The following is a 25,473-nucleotide window of genomic DNA, read 5'->3' on the forward strand; positions in this document are numbered from 1 at the left end:
GAAATGAATCTGACTAGAATCCATGAGGATGCAGTTTCTATCCCTGGCCTCAATCAATGGGTTAAGGATCCCATGTTGCCATGAGCTGTGGTGTAGATTGTAGACATGGCTTGGATGTGGCGTTGCTGTGGCTGTGGTGTAGGCAGCTCTAATTCGACCCCTAGACTGGGAACTTCCATATGCTGCAGTGGTGGCCTAAAGAGACCAAAAAAAAAAAAAAAAAAAATTTAAGCATTTCTCACATTTTGTTTCAATCAGACTGCCCTTACAAGCACCCTCCTTTCCCACTGCAAGATTGTTTCTTTAGTATCTGTTAATATTTAGGTCTTTCCTTTGGTCTCTATATCCATCACTGTCAAAGACACTTCTTGGCTCCCTCTTTGTTCCAAATTCCATACTTAAAATCTCATTTCACCCCTTCTTACTCCGAATACACGCGCACACACACGTGTATATGTATATGTATATGTATACACACACACATATTTAGTGTTATGGTAGGATTTTATATGCTTTTATTAACTTCCCACATGGCACAAACCTTACCCGGCGTGTAGGACGTGCATGCCCATGTTCTGCTGAGCAGAACCAGCTTCTCGCAGATCTGTGGATGGGATGACAGACTTCTTCCCAAGTGGCAGCTGGAACCAGCCCTCTCTTCACTAGCTCTTGACCTTTGCGGAAGAGAGCAATATTTTGGAGACATTTGAAAAACCACACCTGAGGCAAGTTCCTCTCAAGGTTATGAGTATCTTCCTCAAGATCTGACCTGCCTTCCCTCATTACCTTCTGGTTGGTAACGAAGCATAGTTGATATATAAGCATAGTCCCAGAGCAGAAATATAGCTTCTATTGTGGCAAGAGGTAGCCTACCAGCCAAAAAAATTTCAGGACTTGATGAATATGACTATTTCAGGAGAATATATATGGAAGGGGAGCTTGGGGATTCTGGATCAGGGGTGGTGGTGGCAAGTGGGGATGTAAAGCTGGGTGGAGGATAGTTTATTGACACACGAGTCCTCTTCCATGACTTGCAGCTCAGTGCTCTGCCGAGGACACCAGGAGCCTGTCTACATGCCAGAAAGATGGCTCTCTGCAGCTTGTGCATGATAACAGCCTAGTATAAATGAGGTGGAACTGCATAATATTGAAGAAGGAAGACAAAGATTCAAGGAGGTAAAAATATTAGGATAAATTTATTTTGTGTGATCAGAGAAACTGGCACTCAACAATGTTCCCTGGAAGGACCCAGAGGACACTTTTTTTCACTAAAGCAAGAGGAATGCATGGCTCAGGGGCACCGGTTAAGTTAGGAAGCTCTGTGATAACTATCCCACGTAGGCTGTGTAGGCTGGGTTGGCAGAAAGAAGGTGTTGCAAGGGGAAGGGAATTGCTAATATCGGGAGACGATAGGATTGCGGAATTGCAGAGGCCAGTGGCAGCACCTGACTATTAGAATAAAGGGAACACAGGTCATGATAGGCTATCTGTAGAAGGACTCAATACACCTTGACCCCTCGGAATTGGTAGCAGTACTTAATAAATCATGGTATTCCCTTGGGGGAGAGAGATGGAGAGCCAATCAGAATGTTACTCGACTTGTAAAAAAGAAAAAAATCAAGAGCTGATGAATGGAAGAACCTTCACCAGCTTTCCCTTCAGAGGAAAAGCGTCCCTACTCAGTTTCCAAATACATTATTTCACAGACCCAAAGCCCTCTCATCGAAGGAGAGGTGGATCCCCTTGAACAAAGACAACGCAGGGCTGCCACAAGCATGTATGATAAACAGTCCCAGGATCCTTCCCATAGGTTAATCTAAAACTGTTTATCTGGTTAGTAGAAACTGACAAAATGGGAATCCTTGGACTTTTAAAGAACAGTTGAATATAGGGACTCTGCTCTGTGTTCATACTAACTCAAGGGTCCTGAAATTATCCTCCAGTTGAAATGAGGTCATAGGGAGGCCAGGTTAAGAATGGAATTCTAGCTCAAGTAAGTCTCAGAGGGGTTCAGCGGATCTATTGGTCTACTCTATGGTTATTTCTCTGGTTTCTGAGTCTGCAGTTGGGATGTATACAGTTAGTAGCTGGGAGAACACTCACTTTGTTCCCCAACCTATGAAGAGCCATTACGGTAAGAAACTTAAAAGTGACCCTTCTTTCAGCCAAGTAAACAAGCCAAAATAATAACACATGCTGGCAGTATTGTGTACCAGCTACCCAGAACGGTCACTAAATCAATAAGACATCATGAAATTTGGGGGTTATTTTTTTCTTCTTCCCTGTTTTACTCCTCTGACCTTCAGTCTTGCTCCTTGGGATTACTTCTAAAATAAACTACCTGTAAGCAAGACTGCTTTGGGGGAGACTCAGGATAAGCTGATTCCTCTGTGGCCTTGTCTGTGTTACTCCACTTAATTTGGGGGACTTCTGTGGAAACATTTTCAGAACGGGAGCTGCCATATTCTTAGGGAACTTCGTTTTCCTGGCCATAGTAGTTGGTCCAGAGATGGACATGGGACACAAGATGGGCCAAGTAGAGTGCTTCTCCAAATTTTCTCTATCTATGGCTATTGGGAAAAACAGCCTCAAGCCTGGGCACTACTAACAGAACATGAAGTCTGGCCAGACCTGCAAAACTCCTATCTGCCAAGGCTGCCATGTCTGCCTCCACCTCTTTTGGAAGAATGCATTTGACTACCTCTCCCTTTCCAAATATTTTGAGTGTAGCTCATTGAGGCATTTAAATTGCATCCAGAAATATAGTTCTTGAGCTTCTAGCCCTTTGAACACAAGGAGAAGCATAGAAAAGGGTGGACATAAAAGCTGATGGCTAATAAATAATATCAAACATGAGAGATAGTGTATATTTCATAGGGTTGGCAATAACTAAATAAGACTATATAGAATGGCTGGTTCAGAGTAGGAATTGAATATGTGAGAGCATATTCAACTCAAAGAGCAGGTAAAGTGATGTTGCCATGGTGAAAGACTGTATCTATTATGGACTATTTCCCTTTAACACTTCTGCAGAGGTAGACTAACCAGCCATTTCCACAAACACAGCATAAAAGTTGGACCATCTTTTGTGCCATGATATTGTTTCCATCTGTATTATTTGCTCTATATAACAACCTGTGAGATAGACATTATTATTTCTGTTTCATAATGGAGAATCTGACTTTTAAGACCTATGTATTTTGCTCCAAATTATGTGGTCAGTAAGTGAAAGAAACAGGATTTGAACCCAGTGTTTTTTAGCATCAAAGTTCATGGTCTTTTTCTTGTACCATGATGAATTATAACAGAACTACAAATGGCCTTTGGAGTATAAATGAATTAATCCCAGTTTGGGGAATCTGGAAGCGTTTTGGAGGAAGCAAGACTTATGTCTGGCCTTTCTTTTTTTTTTTTTTTTTTTTTAAGAATTTATTGAGCCGGTTTCTTTTCTTTTCTTTTCTTTTCTTTCTCTCTCTCTCTCTCTCTCTCTCTCTCTCTCTCTCTCTCTCTCTCTCTTTAGGACATGCCCATGGAATGCCAAAATTCCTGGATCAGGGATCAAACCTGCACTACAGCAGTGACCTGAGCCACAGCAGTGACAGCACCTGATTGTCAACCTGCTAGGCCACCTCAGAGCTCCCGTATGCCTTTTGAATAATTCAACAAATGATGGACATGCTATAAAATTTGGTTGTGATGATTGTTGTACGCCTATAAATGTAATAAAATTTATTAAGTAACAACAAAAAAAGAAAGTGTTCAGAATAAAACAAAACAAAACAAAAGACCATGGGGAAGAAATACAATCCAGGTAGAGGACAAGCCTAGAGAGGAAAAGCATGAAGCATATCTGGAGAGTGATGAGTGACTTGTTGGGTCCAGAAAGCATGTCTCCGATGAAGCTCCGTGAGGCCAGTGACTGGACCTGGTGTTGCTCATGTCTGTATCCTCAGAGTCAAGCACAGCACCTGGCACAGAGCAGACCTAGTAAATATCTGTTGAATAAACTGACTGAAGAAAAGTCTGGAAATGTGACTAAGGTCAGGATGTCAAAGTTTGAATGCCAGGCTGGATTTGCACTTTACTCCATGCACGATAGGAAGTCATCTGAGAACTGCAAAAAGAACAGTTACATCACTGAATGTGTGGAAATATTGTCCTCAGCAGCCATGTGTTGGAGACTCTGAAGGAGAAGACCCGAGGCAGAAAGGTTGCCAGAGAGAGTAAGGCATGAAGCCTGAATGAGGGTGGAAGCTGTAAGAGCAGAGAGTAGGGAATAAATTCCAAAAGTATTTTGGAGATGAAATCAACAAGATTTCTCAAGAGATTTTTGAGTGTGGAGCCAAAAGTAGGAGGAACGTGGAGATTATAGAGATTTCAAGGCTGAATTACTGGGAAGATGGTAATGATTCAAGGTAATGAACACAAGAGGAAGGATAGAACAGGAATCTAGGTGGGAAAGTCTTGGGGCAAATGATGACATTTGTTTTGAACAATTTGGTTTTGAGATGCATATGGAACACGAAGGAGAGATATTCAGCAGGTGGCCAGCAGGTGCTTCCCTTAGGGGACAATGAGAAATACAGTTGGTGCCAGTAGTACGTCCAGGACTTGACAGAAACACTGGGGAAGGCATTAGGTCTCCCCTAAATTGTGAAGTAGAGGTTCAAGCATATTTTAATAGGATAAATTTCACATAGAAGATATGTTTGCAGGTAGAGAACCAAAGGCACATAATGTATCTGAGCACTTCTACAGAAAAGAAAATGATAGCAAATCAAAGAACTAGCTAAGCTTCTTGTAGCAGTGAAAATAATCATTGTAGACTTTCTGAGACACTGAGCTCTGAAAATGAAATTGGATAAAAGAAGTGTTGCCAGTAGAAAACCTTAATTGTTCCAGTGAATGTTTTTCAGTGAATTCTTTTACTGTAGTAATAAAATATTAGACTGCTTAGAAAATCCAAATAGTGGAGTTTCCATTGTGGCTCAGTAAGTTAAGGACCTGATATTGTCTCTGTGAGGATACAGGTTCAATCCCTGGCTTCATTCAGTGGATTAAGGATCTGGCCTTGCCGCAAGCTGTGGTGTAGGTCACAGATGTGACTCCAATCTGGTGTGGCTGTGGCTGTGGCAGAGGCCTCAGAAGCAGTTCTGATTCCACCTCTAGCCTGAGAACTTCCATATGCATCAGGTGCAGCTGCAAAAAGAAAAACAAAGGCAAAAGAAAATCCAAATAGTTAAATGGGTAGTCCTCGTAATGACCCTGAAAGATTCAGAAAGTATCAATTTTTTTTTTTTTTTTTTTGTCTTTTTGCCTTTTCTAGGGCCGCTCCTGCGGCATATGGAGGTTCCCAGGCTAGGGGTCTAATAGGAGCTGTAGCCACCGGCCTATGCCACAGCCACAGCAGCGGGAGATCCGAGCCATGACTGAAAACTACACCACAGCTCACAGCAATGCCAGATCCTCAACCCACTGAGCAAGGCCAGGGATCGAACCCACAACCCCATGGTTCCTAGTCGGATTCGTTAACCACTGCGCCACGACAGGAACTCCAGAAAGTATCAAATGTTCTTATGAGCATCTTTTACCATTCTGACTACCTTTGCTTAATTGATTGTACTCTGATCTGTGATATTGTTATTTATGTACTTGTGTTTTCTCTTTCACTAAGTTAAAATCCAGCTTTGCCCTCCTTCAAACTACCTCGGACGTAGTAAGAGACGAATATGTGCTGAATTCAATAGACCATCTTCCCAGGGCTGATCACATGTAATAGAAGAGAATCAAACCTAAGTTATCTTAGCAATTTAACATTTGCTTTGAGGTAAGAATGTGTTCATGAAACTCTTAGACTTTTCTTGTTTCTATGATGAAATTAAAATGTAATTCAGGATCACCCAAATTGTTATCACACCTTTCTTCTAAGGAGCTCATTGCTCATCATGGCCTTCGAGGCCACCGTTTAGGAAGCTTAACCGCTGCTAAGCCCACAAAGACCCCCAGCCACCCCGACTCTGAGAGTTTTGCTTAAAAGGGAGAAGTGGCTCCCGTAGCAAGAAAGGGAGAGAGACAGAGACAGAGAAAGAAAGACAGAGGGAGGGAGAGAGGGGAGGGAGATACAAACATGTACTCAATGTGAAGAAGAACATGAATTTAACCATTGTCACATTTTATTGAATATCTTTGCAGTCGTTTTTCACAGTTACGGTTATATAGTATAAAGTCTGTTGGCAGCTGTGTGTATGTATTTCCTCACATTTTATGAAAAATTCAAGACACGTCCTTAGCGACATCAATAAACATCCCCTGCAGATAGGTGGATTAGGGCAACGTTTCTCCAGCTGTGGGTCATGACTGATAGAAGACTCATAACTCAGACATAGAGGCTCTGAAATGCAAAGTTATTTGGAAAATTGGCTACAAATATTTTCCATGGGCAGGAAAATAGAATTTGGGCATGTTTGAGTCTGCGACTGATACATACAGGTGCCTTTCTACCACGGGGTGCATGGCAGTCAGAGGAATGTCGACAGGTGGCCGGGGCTGGTGACAGGGCCGCCCAGCAGGTGGGATGTGCTTGTGTCAGGGCATAGCGCAGTTCTCTGGTCCTCTTTTTCTTCCGTAACGGTTCCCCTCTAGTGGGCTCTCTTGACATGTTTGCTCCCCTCCTTTCTTCTCCATTCGCCTTCCCTCGCTCGCTCTCTTTCTCTCTGCTTTATATTCCGGAGTCACTTCAAGGGTTGTGTCACTTCAAGGTCTCATTCCAGTCCAGGATCACATTTTCCACTTCTAGATTTCCTGGAAGGTCAATTCCAAGAGAGTTCCTTTTGCCCGTCAACACTCATGTTGAAGTAGGACCGCTTGCCTTCCCCTGGGCTGAGAGAATGCCCCCACGTTCACTCTGTAATAAACCCATGAGATATTGCAGAGCGAACAAAATTCAATCTGCTCAGAGCTGGTACAGATCTGCTACAGGAAAAACTCAATTTTCAGGCTTTCATCTTCCTGGCTTCCACTGTTTGCTGTTCTGTGTGCCTGCAAAGTCATCCGCAGTGGCCACCATTTATTCACACCGAGCTCAGCCTCTGAGCAGCATGCCTGGTCTTTATGGGCTCACTGGCCTTTAAGGCTGGGCGAGCCAATAGCTCCTTTGCTCCTGTCTTTGTTGTGGACTCTGGAGAGAGATCCAGGCTTTTGTCTTTAATTTTACCCAGCATTGCTTCCGCTAAGGGCTCTGAGCCACCCTTCGTTCCTAAAAGTGGTTGTTTCGCTTTAATTGAAAGGTCGGTTTCAGAAACTGACTCTCAGGGTGATGACGTTGAAAGAGCAGAATGACTTGGGATAAGAAATATTTGTATTAACTGCTATTCATTGGGTTTCTGGGTTGGCCATGTTCTCGACGTATGTTATCTCAGTTTTATCAACACAGAAAATATGGGAAAGTAGCTATTACTTGTCCCATTGCAGGTGAGCAGAAGCTGAGAAGACCATTAACTGTCGCAAAGGCACACGCCTAAGAAATGGCAAAACTGACACTCAAATCTAGGTCAGACTGGCTCCAAATGCTGGCTCTTGGTCACTATGCTAACTGCCCTCCACAGAGAAAACACTAAGGTCCCCTCCATAAGCATGAAAGCATGGGTCGTGTTATTTTAACACAGGTTATTGCAATCTGTACTAATCAGTCAATGATTTACAGGGTCCAACTACATGCAAGGACATCAGCAGGTACAGCAGGTACAAGCCAAAGTGTAACATGGTCCTTGCTCTGAAGCTGGAGAGACGACATCCAACTGAATGTGGCATGAAAGTGCCAACATTAAGAACAACGTCAGGCAACAAAAGAGATACGGCAAATAACACAGAGAATGTACTGTGCCTCAGACCCTGTTCCTTTAAAAACATTTTTTATTGTAGTATAATATACTTTTTAACAATCATTTTGTGGCATAATAAATATAACAAAACTCAGTATTCATCCCCCCCCCCTTTTGGGCCACATTGGTGGCATGTGGAAGTTCCTAGGCCAAGGATTGAACTTGCGCCACCACAGTGACAAAGCCGGATACTTAACCTGCTGAGCCACCAGGGAACTCCATAAGTTAACTATTTTATTGATTGTGTTTTACTTTTGCTTTTTAGGACCTCGTTCACCACATATGGAAGTTCCCAGGCTAGGGGTCGAAGCCAGCCTATGCCACAGCTACAGCAGTGCGGGATCTGAGCTGCATCTGCAACCTACACCACAGCTCACGGCCATGCTGGATCCCCAACCACTGAGCGACGCCAGGGATCGAAGCTACAACCTCAAGGATACTGGTCAGATTTGTTCCGCTGCGCCGCAATGGGAGCTCCCCATGTAACCAGTTTTAAGTGTACAGTTCAGTGGCAGGACACGCATTCACACTGCTGTGCAACCAGCACCACTTTTCATCTCCAGAACTTCCTCCTCATCCCAAATCGTAACTCTGTATCCGATAAACAGTAATTTCTCATTCTTTCCTTCCTCTGGCCCCTGGTAACTCCTGTTGTACTTTCTGTCTCTAGTAGTCTCCTATTCTGGGGACCTCAGATGAGTGGAATTATACACTATTTATCCTTTTGTGCCTGGCTTATTTCACTTAGTGCAATGGCTCAAGAATTGATCTGTTCCGTAGCATGCATCAGAATTGCATTTCTTTGTAAGGCTGAATAATAAATATTCCATTATATACTTGTCTGACATTTTGTTTGTCCATTTGTTTGTTAGTGGATATTTGGGTTGTTCCAAGCCCTTTTATAAGTATTACCCTTTGAGGGTTTTTTGGTTGGTTTTTTTGTTTGTTTGTTTGTTTTTAATCCCCATTTTCAGATGAAAAAACTAAAGCTGAGACAGATGAAAGATCTTGCCTGAATCTAGAAGGCTGAGTCGAGAGCCTGAAGCCTTAGCCATTATGCTCTGCTGTTTTAAATGAAAGGTGGCTACATTCAGGATGAGGGAATCGCCATAGTTTGGACTGAGGGAGGAGCGCTTTATGGCAGCTGTGACTCTGGCTCTGAACCTTATAGAGGAAGTGAAAGATTCAAATATACCCTGGGCTTTAAGAGCCAAAGTATGAAGGGGTGGGGACAGGGTTTTCTTTGAGGGAAAGGGTTATACAAGGACAGGCAGAATGAGGCATTTTCCACAAGGGAGGCCTTATGCCAAGGAAAACACCTGCTGAAAAGGCAAGGCAAGCAGTGACCAGGCAGCCTATTAGGCAGCCTTGTCAGGACTGTGCTTCCTTAAACACAGCCATTGGGTCCAGAGGATTAAAGGGCTTTGAAAACGAAGTATGCATTTCCCCCCAAACCTACAGAACATCTAACTTTTTAAATCAAATGACATTTTAAATGCGTTAGAAAGACTGGCTATTTAAAGAAACATGTCATTTCTTTTTAATGTAGCATAAATTACAGACCATTTCCTAACTTAATATTTCATGGAATCATTCATCAACACAGTCTGAAGACAATCCAGCTTTTCACTGGTTTTCCTCCTCCTGTGATTCTTTCAGCTGAGAGTTAAGAATTGGCCTGGCGCCACTCATGTTTAAATGGAAGCATTTTGAGATTTTTAAGGCTGTGAATGTCTTAAAAGCAAAACCTCTGGCTTCCTTACCTCTGCATCCTTTGGAGCTCAGCACAAAACAGTCATCCAAAATTTGAAAATATGGCGTCCTGGATGACATGGGACCAAAAGGCTGTGTTTGGAGTAAAGAGGAAACAAGCCCAGGTTTAGACTCAGTCCCTGTGTAACCACCAGCAAATTCCTTAAATGTTCTGGGCATCAGTATATTGTTAGTTGAAAAATGGAAATTATCATGCCTATTATTGAGAATAAAGATACCGGTTTGTTCCCCTTTTCTTTTTTAGCCCGTGGCCCCTTGGCTTAGATGTCCACCCACCCACTGAGAAACCAGTATCCTAATCAGTAGACACCTGCCGTTGTCTACTGAGAATTTTGCTGAGAATAGGATACTTTAATTTGAAGGAAAAAAGAGCTGAGATTACATTAGGAGATCAACAAAGACCTGTAACAATCATCACTGACATTAATCACACTGATAGCCACTCAGTAACAGGGCCAAAGAGAAGTGCCTGAAGGTTGCTGTCTTGGCCACTAATTGAGCCTGAGACAAAGGCATGGGTGCAGTTAGTTGATGTGGAGACATGAGGCTTGGGAGCATGGAATGAGAAGAGAGTTAAAAGAGAAGAAGAGAAAACCAACATGGGAATGCATTATCCCCATGGGTGGGTTATTCTCAAGGGCAACCAGTTACTTTTGAGAATCTTTTGAGAATTATGCTCTATATGCCTCAAAACTATTCACTTGGGGAGGAAGAGGGAAGCATTTATCCATAGCTTCCTGACCTCTCTTGGACACGGTTCGATACTTGGAGAGTTAACTACTCTTCGGAGGACTGGTCCCCAGGGGTCTCCCTTGTGTTAGCAGGAGAGAAGATCTGACAAAGCTGGTTGAAGCTTGAGAGGCTCTGGTCATGGCAGCACGGCTGTTTACAAGAGGGGCCTGATACAGTCAGGCCCCCTGACCACATTAAGCCCAGACAGGTAGGGTTTTATTTTAGTATTATTATTATGTTGCTTTTGAGGGCCACACCGGCAGCATAGGGAAGTTCCCAAGATAGGGGTCTAATCAGAGCTGTATCCACCAGCCTACACCATATCCACAACAATGCAGGATCCTTAACCCACTGAGTGAGGCCAGGGATCGAACCTGCATCCTCATAGATACTAGTTGGAGTTGTTTCTGCTGAGATACAACTGGAACTTGAGGTGTGTTTTTAAAGGGAAGCTAGGGAAAGAGATCTCACTAAGGCCTCCCACCCCTGCTATCCAGAACTTTCTTCTGACTTCAAATTCAATACAAATACTCTGTCCACAGTTTAAACTCATTTCCTAAAGAATATTATAGTAAACGAGAAAGCAAAAAAGTCGCAAGGATGGCACATCGCACATATATATTTATATTAAAAACACTTATTGTGTCATTGTCACATATAGGGGAGCAAAATTTGCCTCCCTAAAATGTCTCTTTGGCATGCTGGTTATTTTGAGCCGAAGACAGTCAGGAAATAGAAGACTCAGGAGGTTTTTTCCTGGAGTCCCTGTTGGCCTAGTGGTTAAGGATTCAGCATTGTCACTGCTGGGGCTCTGGTTTGGTTGCATGCCTTGGGCATGGCCAAAAAAAAAAAAAAGAAAGGGAAGTCTTTCTTTTGCCTCCCCGTTACCTGCCTAAAGAATTTAAGTAAAGGCCTGCTTTTGGAATAGAGTTATGACCAAAGATATCTAAAAAGAAACCGGCTAAGTGTGGTGAGGTAACCAGGCAGGACCCAGAGATCAGAGTCCACTCTGTGTCCTGTGGTCTCCACGGGGCCCAGCCAATATTTGTTTCCCAAACATCTGCTTTTCCATCTCCATGTGAATCGCCTCCCTCCCCCGTGAAGTCCTAAACCTCTACCCCGACATGCTCTTTGTCTTTAGCTGAGGATGGTGTTTAAGGTAGGAGTTTAATTGGCTCAGTTTTCTTTTCTTCTCTTTTTTTTAAATAATGATTTTTATTTTTTCCATTATAGCTGGTTTACAGTGTTTTGTCAATTTTCTCCTGTACACACATGTATACATTATTTGTGCTCACATGATCATACTCAATCATAAGTGACCAGATACAGCTCCCAGTGCTATTACTCAGTTTTCCTGAGTCACTCCCATGTGCACAAGTTATTAAACTTCTGTGTGATTTCCTTCTCTTAATCTGTCTCATGTCAATTTAATCCTTAGACCAGTCAGAAGAACCTAGAAGGGGAGAGGAAAATTTCTTCCTCCCCAGGCATGACAAGAAAGGAAATCCATCCTTCTGAAAGATATTTACAACTTTAGCATTATACCTTTTTCAGTGTAAGTGACAATTTACTTATGTGGAAGTAGGAGACGTAGTCTAGGAAAAGTTAGAGATAACATATGACAGTGATATTTCTTTTACTGGTTTTTTGTTTGTTTAAATTAGGAGTTCATCAGTTCTCATTTAGAAACTCATTTTTAAGAACTCTAACTAAGAAACTTGGGGCTAACTCCACTTCAAGATAATATAATAAATGATATTACAGGAGTTCCCATCGTGGCACAGTGGTTAACGAATCCGAGTAGGAACCATGAGATTGTGGGTTCAATCCCTGCCCTTGCTCAGTGGGTTAATGATCCGGCATTGCCGTGAGCTGTGGTGTAGGTTGCAGACAGGGCTCAGATCCCGTGTTGCTGTGGCTCTGGCATAGGCTGGCAGCTACAGCTCTGATTAGACCCCTACCCTGGAAGCCACCATATGCCGCGGGAATGGCCCAAGAAATGGCAAAAAGACAAAAATAAATAAATAAATAAATGACATTATAGAATTGGAGACTTGTGTCATAAGAGATTCATTTCAGAGATTTCAACAGAAAACAGCAATATTGAGAGAGGTCTGGGAAGTGGTGATTTATCCAGTGAAGAAAGCCCTTTGGAACTTGCTATGCTTAAGAATCGTGTCAGCTTATTACCCCATAGAGCAAAGTTCATGTCCTTATTTTAACTAAGTCTCTCTCCACAGCCTGTGTATTGAAACAAATGCAGGCACAAAGATCAGAGCTACAAAATATGTGAAGCAAAAACCGATAGGCCTGGAAAAGAATTAGACAAGTTCACAAGTACAGTTGGAGACTTTGACACCCCTCTCTCAACAATGGATCGAATAACTAGCCAGAAAACTAGGTAAGATGCAGAACTCCACCAGAGGGTCAACCAACAAGATCTGATGGATATTTACAGAACCCTCCACTCAACTGTAGTAGAATACAGATTCTCCTTAGGTACGCGAGGAACATACACCACGAAAGAGGGTGCCTAGAGTGGTAAGGGCACTGCACGCCCGTTAAAATGGCCCCAATCCAAAAACTGACAACACCGAATGCTACTGAGTAACAGGAGTTCCCCAGAAGGCTGTACACCTGGGCGCTGGAGGCAGGCGACCTGGATTGAAACCTGCCTCTGCCACTTCAGGAATATGTGACCTCGTCCCAGTCATCAGCCTCGCAGAAATGCAAACTCTCCATCCTTACAGCTGTTGCAGTTCTCAAGCTACTGTGTGTTTTCACAAGCAGCACATGCATGTAACCAGCCCCTTGATCATGAAACAGAACTTTTCCCAGACTTTGGACATCTTTGTGCTCCCTTCTTGTCATTATGTGCCAAACGACCAACCATCCTGACGTCCAAGGGCACAGATGAGCTGTGCCTGCTTGGTACCTCGTGCCAATGGAAGGCTGCCGCGCATGCTATTACGTATTTGACATCTTGCCTTACCATCATGTTCTGAGATTCATCGCCTGCATGTAATAACAAATGATCATTTCTTTGCTCCTATTACTGTATAGTATTCTGTTGTGTGAACATTCCGCGATGTAATTATAGCTTAGTTCTTGATGGGCATATAGGATCAGAGTGTCGTTCTGGGGATCGAACGGTAGGCACTGAACTGGACGAAATGAACACACCCATGTAACCACAAGTCACCATGCCCCCAAAGGACACTGCTATTTTAATCTCAAATATTACATAATTTTTAAAAGCAGTACCTGATTGTTATTGTTGAGGTCAGAAGAGATCAGAAGTTATTTTTTCTCTTTAGCAAGAGTTGTGTCAGGAAATCGCTTGAGATCGGTGCAGGCAGGTTCTCACTCTGAGAGAGGGCGTTAGAGCCTTGAAACCCCTCGTGCAAGGGTGAGGCTAGGGCCTTGCTGAAGCGTCCATCACTTTAAACCTCGGAGAGTAACTTTCTGAGTGTGGGCCTGAGGCCCCTGGGCCTCAAAAGGTGGCCAGCACTTTAAAAGGAGTAATCTTTATCCCTGCTGCCCAAGGAAATGGGGCATATTCAGACTGCCTGTGACTTGGAGGCCTAAATAGAAAAACTGGCCAAAGTTTAGAGCGGTGGCTTTCAAACTACAGGTGTTAATCACTAAGGCATCACAACCAGTGCTTTTTAATAAAATGGCAAAATAGAGTAGAGGAAAAATATGGATCCTATGTACTAAGGTTAACTTCTGTGAAGCTTTTGTTTCATATTCACCTATATAAGCGTGTGCTGAATGTGGGTTTGTGTGATCACATGTAGCGAGTTGAGTCAATGGGTCCAGGGGGAGGCCGGAGGTTCAGGGGTCAGATCTGAAGTGCTTCTAGGGCTAGCTGGTGGCCCCGAACATGGCTGTCCATGAGATCTGAAAGTGGGATCATTCTATCTGTCTATCTATCTATCATTGATCGATCTTTCATTGATCCATCGATCTATCAACTTCCTACTTGCTCTCCACCTACTTACTTATCAAAAGCTAACAGTGAAGTATAAATACAGGCAAATTTCTACAAAAAGCAGATGCTATAAAAGCAGATGCTCAATATATATTTGTTGAATGAATAAATGTACTTTCCATTCATTCTAAACTCCATGAGAACAGAGACTTTGTCTGTTTTTGTTGAGTATTGCATTCCTAGTATACAAATACAATAGGATCTTTAAAATGTTTATTGTTTCAATGAAGAATGTTTTTTCTTTATATTAAACATGAGTTGCTTTTTAAAAATTGAAATATAGTCAACATACAATGTTATATTCGTTCCAGGTGTGCTCCATATTGACTTGACATTGGCATACAGATTTGTAAATAATGCTGCTACGAACATTGGGGTATGTGTATCTTCTTGAATTAGTATTTTTGCTTTCTTTGGGTAAATGTCCAGAAATGACATTGTTGGATCATAGGGTAGTTTATGTTTAATTTTTTGAGGAGCTTCTGTACTGTTTTCCATAGTGGCTGCTATGGAATTTACAACTTCACTCACAGTTCGTGAGCGTTCCCTTTTCTCCACATCCTCACCAACACTTGCTATTTGTTGTCTTTTTGATGAGAGTCATTCTGACAGGTGTGTGATGGCATCTCAATGGGGATTTAATTTTCATTTCCCTGATGACTAGTAACACTGACATCTCTTCATGTGTCTGTTGGCAATCTGTATATCCTCTTTTTTCTTCCTGTCTTTTAGGGCGGCACCCATGACATATGGAAGTTCCCAGGCTAGGAGTCAAATTGGAGCTGCAGCTGCCAGCCTACACACAGTCATAGCAATGCAGGATCCGAGCTGCATCTGTGACCTACACCACAGCTCACAGCAAAAGCAAGACCAGGGATCAAATCTGAATCCTCACGGATATCAGTCTGATTCATTTCCACCGCGCTACCACAGGAACTCTGGTGTACTTCCATTGGAAAAATATTTATTCAGGTGCTTTGCTCATACCATAATCAGGTTGTTTGTTTTTGATGTTGAGTTGAATGAGTTTTTTGTTTATGTTGGAAATTAACCCCTTATTGGATAGCTTCTTCCATTTAGTAGGTTGCCTTTTCACTTTGTTGACAGTTTCCTTTGCTGTACAAAAGCTTTTTGTTTGATTTTGTCTTATTTGTTTATCCTTGCTTTTGCTTCCCTAGCCTGAGGAGGCAAGTCCAAAAAAATGTTACTAAGACCAATGTCAAAGAACATACTGCCGTTGTTTTCTTCTAAAAGTTTTATGATTTCAGGTCTTAAAGTTTTTATCCATTTTGAGTTCATTTATTATTATTATTATTATTATTATTATTATTATTATTTTGTCTTTGCCTTTGCCTTTTAGGTGGCATATGGAGGTTCCCAGGCCAGGGGTCCAGTTGGAGCTGTAGCTGCCTGCCTACACCACAGCCACAGCAACCCGGGTTCCAGGCTGCATCTGTGACCTACACCACAGCTCACAGCAATGCTGGATCCTCAACCCACTGAGCGAGGCCAGGGATTGAACCCACAACCTCATGGTTCCTAGTTGGATTCTCTTCTACTGCACCATGACGGGAACTCCTCGAATTTATTTTTTTAAAAATATGAAGTGAGAAAGTAGTTCAGTTTTATTCTTTTGCATGTAGATATCCAATTTTCTTAGCATAGTTATTGAGGAGACTGTCTTTTTCCCATTGCATATTCTTGCCTCCTTTGTTGTAGATTAGTTGTTTTTATTTGTTTGTTTGTTTGTTGTCTTTTTAGGACCATACCCCAGGCTAGGGGTCAAATTGAAGCTGTAGCTGCTGGCCTCTACCACAGCCACTGCAATGCCAGATCCGAGCCACATCTGCAAACTACACTACAACTCACAGCAGTGCTGGATCCTTAACCCACTGAGGGAGGCCAGGGGTGGAACCTGTGTCCTCCTGGATAATAGTCAGATTTATTTCCACTGAGCCATGGTAGGAACTCCTGCTATAGATTAGTTGATCATCAAGTGTGGGTTTATTTCTGGGCTCTCTATTCCGTTTCATTGATCTGTGTGTCTGTTTTTGTGCCCATACCATACTGTGTCAATTACTGCAGCTTTGTAATATAGTCTGAAGTCAGGGACTATGATACCTTCAGCTTCGTTTTCTCAAGATTGCTTCGACTATTTGAGGTCTTCTGTGTTTCCACACGAATTTTAGAATTATTTGTTCTAGTTCTGTGGAAAATGCAGTTTACATTTTGATAGGAATTGCATTGAATCTGTAGATAGACTTAGGTAGTACAATTATTAGTTATTTCAGTATATGAGTACAGTATATCTTTCCATTTGTTTGTGTTGTTTTCAGTTTCTTTCATCAATGTGTTTTAGTTTTCTGAGTATAAATCTTTTACCTCTTTGGTTAGATTTATTCCTAGTATTTTATTCTTTTTGATACAATTGTAAATGGGATTGTTTTCTTAATTTCTCTTTTTGATAGTTTGTTATTAGTGTATAGGAATGCAACAGATTTTTGTATATTAATTTTATATCCTGCAACTTTACCAGATTCATTTATTAGTTCTAGTAGGTTTTTTTGGTAACATTTTTAGGATTTTCTATATAGAGTATTAGGTCATTTACAAACAGTGACAGTTTCACTTCTTCCTTTTCAGTTTGGATTCCTTTTATTTCTTTTCCTTGTTTGATTGCTGTGGCTAGGACTTCCAATACTATATGGAATGAAAGTTGTGAGAGTGGGCATCCTTGTGTGTTCCTGATCTTAGAGAAAATGCTTTCCAGCTTTTCACTGATGACTATGATGTTGGCTGTGGCTTTGCCATATATGGTCACATATGTTGCTTTTAAAATCATACTAAAAATTATATATATATACTTTTTTTTTTTTTTTTTTTTTTTGCTTTTTATGGCTGCACATTTGGCATCTGGAAATTCCCAGGCTAGGGGTTGAATCAGAGCTGTAACAGCTGCCAGCCTACACCACAGCCACAGCAACACAGGATATAAGCCATGTCTGCGATCCATACTACAGCTCAGGCAATGTCGGATCCTTAACCCACAGGGCGAGCCCAGGGGTTGAACCTGCATCCTCATGGATACTAGTCAGGTTCATTACCTCTGAGCCACAGCAGGAACTCCTAAAAATGATATTATTATAGGATTAACTAAATAAATACTTATCTAAAATGAGGATTAGTAGCTTATCTGAAAAGATAAACACATCACCCTGATCATTTCCTTGGCATTGAACCCTTCTGTTCAGAAATTGAGGGCTCTCAGACAGCAAAGCACTAAATCAGAATGCATAAGCCTCTCAAGATTGTAGTTTTTTCATCTTTTTTCTGATACCTATTATTTCTCTCTCTCTTGCCCTTTTGTCTAGAGGAAAGAACACTTGAATTTTTAAAATGTAAAACAGATAATTTCTTCCACTGTGTATATGAAGAAAAATCCTAACCCTCTTTGAGCATTGCCTTATTTAGCTAGCCATATAAAAATGAAACCTCAAAAGGCTCTGATCTTTATCTTCAAAGCTCAGTGTGAGTTAGAGAAAAGATTTTATAGTTTTTTGAACTCTAAATTCAGATCAGTATGAACCATCTGCTTCATTTAGTATCTTATGAAAAAGAAGCTTCAGATGTTTATAACACAACAGATTTTAGGGGGAAAAAACCATGTCCTTGTGTTTAGATAGGAGCAGATCTTTGAACATTTTAGCATTTCTCAGATGTGAAGTCTTCCTACCTCCATTTCATTCAGTAACACACCTCCGGTTCAGAAAAATCTCAAAATCAGCTGCTCAGTATTTCTACCATAGACTCTCACTAGATGACTTCAAACTCACCAGCATGGAGGGGCACTGCCCCAGGATTAAGCAACAGTACTCCTGACTTCATCAGACAGAGCCACCGATTGACATCCTCTGTCCCAGACCTAAAACCCCTTTCACCTTTCCCCCGCTGCTTTATCTTCTCTCTCTCTCTCTCTCTTTTTTTTTTTCCTGCACCAGCCGCATATGGAAGTTCCCAGGGCAGGGGTTGGATCCAAGCTGCAGCTGCAATGCATCAGCTGCAGAGACAATGTGAGATCCTCAAACTGCTGCACCACAGCGGCCACTCCTCCCCCAGTTTCTCTGATGATTAAAAAAATAATAATTTTACCTGGAACTTTATTTGACAGATTATTGATAGTAGTGCTGGGTGGAGAAAATGAGCTGCAGATGTGTCTTGATGAAAAGTCAGATTTTCCCCTGATCATGGGTGGGAGAGAAAGTGGGGGTAACTGTGCTGTTTGTCAAGGAGAAGAGGGGAAGGGACTTCTCGGGGTGAAGGGCAGGGAAAGGAGGGGGAAATTGATCGATCCTCCCTATTGATTATGTCCCTCTTGCTATAATAATAATAATATAATGTGGGGGAAACCACGCTGTTTGTCAAATGATTCAATTAGGAGAAGAATATATAAGGCTTTGCTAGAGGCAAGAGTTTCTTAGGACCATATACACTTTGGTTAAAAAAAAACTTTTTTAAAACAGCAAAAAATATATACATATATACTTACATATATACTCTCTCTCTCTCTCTCTCTCTCTCTCTATATATATATATATATATATATATATATTCCTGAAAAATTTGAGGAGCTACCTATCAATTTCCTCAATGGCAACAAGACAAATATAAAAGCCCCAATCGCTGCCAACCAGATTTTAAGAGCAAAGGGTCTCTCTTAAAATGTGGTATTTGCTCTACATAATAGCAGCTTAGAATAAACAAAATACGAAAGGAGAGCTCACATGTTAACTTCTGGCGGCCTTTCCCAATGTTCGAACAGGAAATGAGGTTAGATATTAACATCTGACCTCCTCTCTCAGGCAAGCAGTGGGCCCTTAAGATGGGCATGGGAGGCGAAGCTGGCCTGCAGCCACACACTTGGGGGACAAAGGGTTCCAAAGCTGAAGTGTCCGTTGAAGTAGCCTTGAGAAGCCAAGTGTCGTTAGCATCAGCTGGACCCGTTGCTTTAGGCTGTAAGAAACAGCCTAGAGAGAAGTGATAGAGACTCTGTCTGGGAACTCTAAGATCTGAGTTCAAATCCTAGCTTTGTAACCTAACCAGCTGTGTGACCGGGGCAAGTATTTAATCTCTGTACCTCTGTTTTCATATCTTCAAAGTGAGAGAAGCAACGAACCTATAGCTTTGTAATAAGCCTTAACTACAAGCATTTCTTAAGGAACTTAGCATATGGTAACAAGTAATAGAGTCCCCTCCTGCAACAGAGTTAAACATTTAAGAAGTGTGTGAGACCACACGTAACCAGAGGCCCAGAGGGAGAGTGCGCGTCACAGGTGACGGCGTGAGCAGCACGATACGGTCATCACCTCTGTTCTGCCACCCTCAGCAATGACTTTCTCTTCTCGCTGGTGGCACCTGGGTACAGCATCTCCAAGCAGCACATCTAGAAAGAGGATGTGTTTCTTTCTGTGGCTTTCTTTTAAGAGGGAAAGGTAACATTTTGGAGAAATTCTTCCTTGGACTTCCTCTGACATCTCATTGAGCAGAATTGATCTATTGGCAAAGGAAGTGAATGGGTTACTCTTGGGCCAATCAATTCCGCTTTTGAAGCTGGGGCTGGGAAGGAAGTGAATGTCTACCTGGTGTTTGAAGTCCCTCCGAAAATCATGCGGCTGTGGAGGTTAGCGATGGTAGAGAACAAGCACCAGATCGCCAACAGCAGTGCCTACAGCTCGTGTGGACAGAGAGCAAGAACAGGCCACGGCGGTGAAATAGGATGGCACAAGAAGGTGAAAGAGGCAGAGCGAGGAGAGGCCAACTGAAGTCATTTTGCCCTCTACAAGGGGGCTGTTTAAAGAGCATGGGCAAAGCCTACAAGTGCAGAGAAAGCTGCAAAGGACACCAAATGTCCCCCTAATTCCTCATTTGTTCTTTCCTATGTGGAGAGGAACAGAATTTTCCCAGTTCACTTGGTGGAGGCATTTAACCCATTAGAAGCATTATAAATAAGATAGATTGATGTCGAGAACTGTAAATATTTTACCCAACTTGCAAGCTAAGTCAACCTCCCACAATTTCATGGATGTTGGCAGAAGACTTGAGATTCCTGAGTCAAAGACAAAGGACTTTATTACTCAAAGCAATAGCAGTTGTCAAAGTGTGAGCATTTGTGCTGCTTGCCCAGACCCCAATTTCCATGGAATGATGCAGAAACAGCCAGGTGACACTTGTACATGTAATGGGTTTCATCACAAGAGAGGAACACTGAACTTAGAAAAACCCAAATATTATAATGGAAAGTAAACTACTTGCTTTTATTTATTTATTTATTTTTTGCTTTTTAGGGCCGCACCCACAGCAACATATGGAGGTTCCCAGACTAGGGGTAGAATCGGAGCTGCAGCTGCCAGCCTACACCACAGCCACTTGGGATCTGAGCTGAGTCTGTGACCTACACCACAGCTCACGGCAATGCTGGATCCTTAACCCATTGAGCAAGGCCAAGGATCGAACCTGTGTCCTCATGATTACTAGTCGGGTTTGTTACTGCTGAGCCACAGTGGGAATTCTAAAACTACCTGCTCTTTGTCTCAGAAGTAAATAGCCTATTTATCACATTGGGCAATGAGCATGACTATAATGTTGGATTCTGAAAAAATTCCCATTAGTCTTCTACTCAATTGGCCTCTCAGATTAGTCTGACCAGTAGAGGCTGAGAGTAAATCAGTCCAATTTGTCTTGTATGGCATTCAATTAAGCTGGTATCAATAGGACTCCAGGAGTTTCTGGTGTGGCTCAGCAGGTTAAGAAACCGACTAATCCATGAGGATGCAGGTTCGATCCATTGCCTCACTCAGTGGGTTAAGGATCGGGCATGGCTGTGAGCCGTGGTGTAGGTCACAGAAGTGGCTCAGATCCTCAGATCCTGAATTGCTGTGGTTGTGGTGTGGGCCAGTAGCTACATTTCTGATTCGGCCCCTCACTTGGGAACTTCCATATGCCGCACCTGTGGCCCTAAAAGCACAAAAAACAAATTTAAAAAAAAAAAAAGGATTCCAATGAGCAGAATGAGGCTAATCTGTAGTATTGACCTCAACCATGCCCCCCAGGATTCCAGACCCAGGCAGCTGAACAAATTTCCATATATCACAAGGTTCGACCTTAGAAAGTCAGGTGACTTTGCTCAAGTTCTTACACTGATTTTTCCCCTTGGCCTGAGACAGAATGACATGGTAGGTGATGGCAGAGGCTCTGTCTCGGGCCTCAAAGAGGAAATCCAGGGCAATTCTCTCGTTTGTAACCACCCTGATCAGTGAGAGGAGGTCAACCTGAGTGCCTTCCAAGGCTGGGGCAGCACCGTGGATGACGTCACCTGAAGTCAGGGGCTGGTTTTGAACCCTTTTCTAACTGGATGCCTCCTGACATAAAGATAAGTACACAGAGACTATGTAAATGACAAGTCAGGTGTCTCTCTGGGACCCTCTCCTGAGTAACCAAGTGTAGCCCTCTTTGTGGAGCTACCTCTGCCGTTCTAAGGGCCACAAGATCTACTGAGGATTCTTCCTTAAACTCTGGAACATTTCTTATGACCACTGCCAAACTGCAAGTCACTTGTGTTCAGAAGGCAGGGAGGCAAATGCCTGGATGCCACAAAAGAAGTACATCACGCTCACGGAAAGAAAGTGTTGTCTGTAATTGTCGGGGGTGCCTCCAGCATAAGCTCTTGGCCAGCCGCTAAACCTTAACAGTCCCAGTACAGTTTTAAAACTTGAGTTTAGCCATTCTTTTTAGGACCACCTAAAGGCAGTCAGCCCTCAACATGTCCTGTGGTCCTGTGGTCCTGTGGTCCCCATGACCAACTGGATGGCCCTTGTCCATCAGAGGAAATGACTTAGTTATGAAACTGGGGGTAGGAAAAATATCTGGAGGTGTTAGGTATTTTAATGAAGGTGCAGGAGATGGGGACACCACCACCCCTGCCCCCGCTTCTGATTGGCTTCTCAGTAAGGCTCTGGGGGACGATGGTCAAATCATGGCCAGAGGCATTGGGCAGAGGATGACAGATGGAGCCGTCACTAAAATCGAAGGCACATGAACATCGCCAGGAGGCGTTCCTTCGTGAAGAAGGCTCCAGGGGTGATTCTGAAAACCAAACGTCACTCAAATCCATCTCTCCTCTGTGTGTCTTAGGGTCTAAAGTTCTCCCATATCAGCCACTGTTGTTGTCTGTGCTCCATTGATTCAAAATTCAGCAGGTCCAATTCCCTTACTGATAATTTCACTTTTTTTGCAGTTGTCCCTTAATCACATCCAGACATTTTATTCAGAAAAAAAGGTGCAATATTTGGAGATTTTGATCAACTTATACAGGCCCATTATGGCCCCCACATCGGCCTGTGTGGGCCTCTGCATGGGGATTTGGTGACAGTGTGCTCAGCCGGGTGGCAATTATCCTTATGATCTAGGACCAGCCTAATTAGAGAATCCAGGTGGCTGAATCTGAATTAAGTTTGGGTCTCCCAGGCCCCATTTTTGGCCAGGCTGCCATCTGCACCAACCAAGGTGACCTGGGCATAATATAAGGGGAGAAAAAGACATGCCATGCCTAGGAATGATCAGGAAGAAATCTCAGATTGTCACGATACGTCTATAGCACCTCCCATCCCTTCGGTCCTGATCATTATCCCGAAAGCAGCTAAGAGGAAATGGTCCATTTCTGCGGACAGCAACATTTAGTGACCAAACTGCCCCACTATAAAGGGCATGGACCAGGAGAGGGTGAGGGAAGCAGAACAAGAGACTTTTTAAGTCAATTTTTGAGGCGGCTGCTCCAGCGCTAGATGACTGTGGTTGGCAGGGAGCATGAAGGGCCCATCAAATAGCTGTACGGTCGGCAGCTCAGATGAGGGTAGAGGCGAGAGGTGGTATTCAGAGAGAAAGAGCCACCCCGGACAGTAAAGCTTTACATTGAGTGTTAGTTTCAAACAGGGTGGTAGCTGCTCATGGCTGCATCAAATGAACCTGTGATGCTTTTGGCTGGTTCAACAATTTCAGCTGGGTAAAGATCCTCATGGCTGATACCTCCTACTCTGGTCTTGGGAACCCTCTGGCTCAGCAGCCATGGACATGTTCTTTTCTGGCTTCCTTCTGCTCTCTTGGGCTTGGCTCATACAGTGGTTTTGTTTGTTTGATTGTTTGTTTGTTTTTTTTAAAGGAATCCACCTCAACCTGGGGTATTTGCTGCCTCATTATCAAAATAACATCTCCTTGGCTTCACCTAGTTCCATGTAAGTTTTCCAGGGCTGAGAATATCTATAGAATTCTTTGGGTAGGTTTCTTATTTTCCAAAAGATCACCTGCAACAACATTAGAAACCCAATCCCATGCAGGAAGAGCTCAAATATTAGTTAATGCCTCACCTGTGGCTTCCCATGTGAGTTTATTTATCTCAAGGAAATTTTCTATCAAAGAGCCACAGCGCCATTGTAGCAGCCAGCACCAGCTGCAAAACACGGAGACATTCTGTTCTTGTCTGAATGGCTCTCAGGTTGGCAGGAGAGATGGTAGGAGTGATTGAGCCATGAAACTGCCCAGCTGTTGCCATTCTCCTGAAAAGGAGCGAAACCTCTGCTTCTCCAGGGTGACTATGAGAACGGCTTGTCTCAGTGGGGCAGGTCTGAAACTGACTGGTAGGCTGGTGAGAAAGCCCCCGCACAGAGGAGTCAACAGCGCCGCAGGCACAGTTTCACGCAGCTGACCTTCAACCTACTTTCCAGTACTCAGCCCACAACCCTTTGAGTCTTCCTTATAATTGGAGAGTTATCTGATGCCTGATTAATCATAAACTTTGGTCAACATGATCTCAGCATTTGTGCCGGTGTCCAAAGGCCAATTCAAAGATGACACCTGCACATGAGGTGAATGGCGTTACAAGAGAGAAACCCTGAGTTTTAGGAACCCAGACCTCTTACGGACAAGAACAAACACGCACTATCTCTGTCTTCCAAAGCTGTTGCACAAGCATGCTTAAAAAGACGGTTCATAACAACAGCAGTCAGTCCTTGTGCTTGCAAGGCATGCAGAGTCACTGGAGACCCACAGAGAATTGCTTCCCAACAATGAGTTTTAGCAACGACTTCTCTGAGTCACACCATTCCTAAAATTCTCTCGTGAGACATCGCTTATTTTCCGTCCCAGTTTATCACAGATTAGCAAGGGGATGGCAGATGAAATGGAGCCAGAAATGCACCCATGGCCTATGGAAGTTCCTAGACCAGGGGTTGAATCAGGGCTGCAGCTGCTGGCCTACACCACAGCCACAGCCATGCCAGATCCGAGCCATGTCTGTGACCTACACCACAGCTCACGGCAACACCAGATGCTTAACCCACCGAGTGAGGCCAGGTATCGAACCTGCATTCTCATGGAGGATGAGCCGTAATGGGAATTCCATGACAGGGAGACCTTAAAGGAGGGAGGCAACAGGTAACTGAAGATTTATCAGCTCAAGGTGTTTTGGTTGCAAATGACAACTTTGGTTAGCATAAGAGGAAATTTATTATAGAACGATGGAATAGCTCAGAGAAATAAAGAAAGAGTTGAAGAGCTGGGTCTTTGGCCAGAAAGCAGGGCAAACCTGCTGGTCTTTGGCCAGAAAGCAGGGATCTAGATCTAGGATGGATCTGGAGCTAGGGTGGATCGGATCTAGATGGATCTGGAGCTAGGGTGGATCAGATCTAGATGGATCTGGAGCTAGGGTGGATGGATCTAGGATGGATCTGGAGCTAGGATGGATCGGATCTAGGATGGATCTGGAGCTAGGGTGGATCTAGATCTAGGATGGATCTGGAGCTAGGATGGATCTAGATCTAGGATGGATCTGGAGCTGGGGTGGATCTGGATCTAGGTTGGATCTGGATCTAGATGGATCTGGATCTAGATGGATCTAGATCTAGGATGGATCTGGATCTAGGTTGGATCTGGATCTAGGATGGATTGGATCTAGATGGATCTGGAGCTAGCTCTAGATCGATTGGACAGTCTCTCCAGGGCATCCCTGTTAGGATGACCCAGTTCCAACACTGAAATTCTTGTATC

At 43.1% G+C, this 25,473-nt stretch overlaps 1 protein-coding gene across 8 annotated transcripts in view; it reads right to left on the reverse strand.

Moving 5' to 3' along the window:
- The window catches only part of ABCD3 (ATP binding cassette subfamily D member 3), a 238,241-nt gene that overhangs the window by 114,118 nt on the left and 98,650 nt on the right, over positions 1–25,473 (reverse strand). For 7 of the 8 annotated variants that reach the window (XM_085020726.1, XM_085020725.1, XM_085020723.1 and 4 more), the window contains one exon: positions 547–674. The gene's annotated coding sequence lies outside the window, so the exon portion shown is untranslated. Of the gene's footprint in view, positions 1–546; positions 675–9,643; positions 9,726–25,473 lie in introns of all 8 variants that reach the window. The other variant, XM_085020724.1, reaches the window with a different exon arrangement.

This window comes from Sus scrofa, chromosome 4 (genome assembly GCF_054392235.1).
Source record: "Sus scrofa isolate SSC_HxYL_T2T_F1_AM1 chromosome 4, Sscrofa_HxYL_maternal_Yorkshire_Landrace_v2.0, whole genome shotgun sequence".
In the NCBI taxonomy this organism is placed as follows: domain Eukaryota; kingdom Metazoa; phylum Chordata; class Mammalia; order Artiodactyla; family Suidae; genus Sus; species Sus scrofa.